We start from the raw sequence: 1446 nt of genomic DNA, 5'->3' as shown, positions 1-1446 counted from the left end.
ATATATATATATATATATATTCCAAAAGAGTTTGCCCATGAAGCATGTATCTCACAGTTACGTTTAATGTGTTTAAACGTTAATTACATTTCATGTGCGAAAAGGTATTGATATGATTTTTGTTTAAGACATACACACACACATTCACACACTCATACACACACAAACACAATTATACAATCAGATTTTCGAAATATAATCATGATTATGTGTTTTATGAGTTTATTCAGAGGATTGATATCAATGCGTTACCCAGATGGGGAAAGAGACAGATTAGATTGTTGATGAGAAATTTCATGCCATAGTTGGGCAAAAGAATGAGTGTGTTCAAAGGATTGACATCAACATGTTACCCTGATGGGGAAATGAGCTGTTGATGATTGAATTAATATCTTATAGGGTATAAATATGAGTGAACAGGAGGTCCTAATGGGTGACGGTGAACTAAGAAAAATATGTAGCAGAAATGGAGCACAAGAGCCAGCTTAAAATAGTCAATACTTGGGGAAAAAACATTTTGTGGCACTCCCTTCTTGTTACTCCATATACAAGGTTATGAAAGTAAGAATCCCTAAAATTCGGGGCTCTTTTCCTCTGGGAGGTTTGGAAAATTTGAATTGGACTTTTTATTTGGTCTCCCGTAGGAGAAACTTGTCTCGGAGGACAGGCCCTATCTTCTTTAATTAGAGAACGAGGTAAGCTACTTGAAAGTGATGTTTTCTTTTCTTTCATTGCTGATAGTGTGAGACTTAGAGCAGATAGGAATAATTTGTTACCCGTTGGACTTTAGTAAACTTTTAGCATGAGTGACAGGGAGGAGAAAATTCCAAAATTCCACATTCCAAAAACATGCATGGCAGGTTAATGGAACATTCTAAATTGTCCCTGGGTGCGAGTGTGATCGCGAATGGTTGTATGTCTTTGTGTGCCCCGCGATTGACTGGCAACCAGTTCAGAGTGTCCCCCGCCTACTGCCTGAAGATGGATGGGATCGGCTCCAGCATGCCCTGTGGCCATTGTGAGGATAAGCGGATCCGAAAATGGATGGAAGGATATTCCTTTTTGATATTTTGAGGAATTGTAACTTTGTTACATGGGGATTTTAACTTGAATAACAGTTCTGCGTGTGGGTAGAATTAATTTAGTCCAGTTATACACTCACTGGCCACTTTATTAGATATACCTGTCCAACTGCCCGTTAACACTTTTTTCTAATCAGCCAATCACATGGCGGCATCTCAGTGCATTTAGGCATGTAGACATGGTCAAGACAATCTCCTGCAGTTCAAACCGAGCATCAGTATGGGGAAGAAAGGTGATTTGAGTGGCTTTAAACGTGGCATGGTTGTTGGTGACAGAAGGGCTGGTCTGAGTATTTCAGAAACTGCTGATCTACTGGGATTTTCACGCACAACCATCTCTAGGGTTTACAGAGAATGGTCCGAA

The sequence above is a fragment of the Hippocampus comes genome, unplaced genomic scaffold (genome assembly GCF_001891065.2).
Source record: "Hippocampus comes isolate QL1 unplaced genomic scaffold, H_comes_QL1_v1.1 scaffold84, whole genome shotgun sequence".
NCBI classification, from domain to species: Eukaryota; Metazoa; Chordata; class Actinopteri; order Syngnathiformes; family Syngnathidae; genus Hippocampus; species Hippocampus comes.
The sequence above is the reverse complement of the archived record's forward strand: the minus strand, read 5'-3'. Positions refer to the sequence as shown.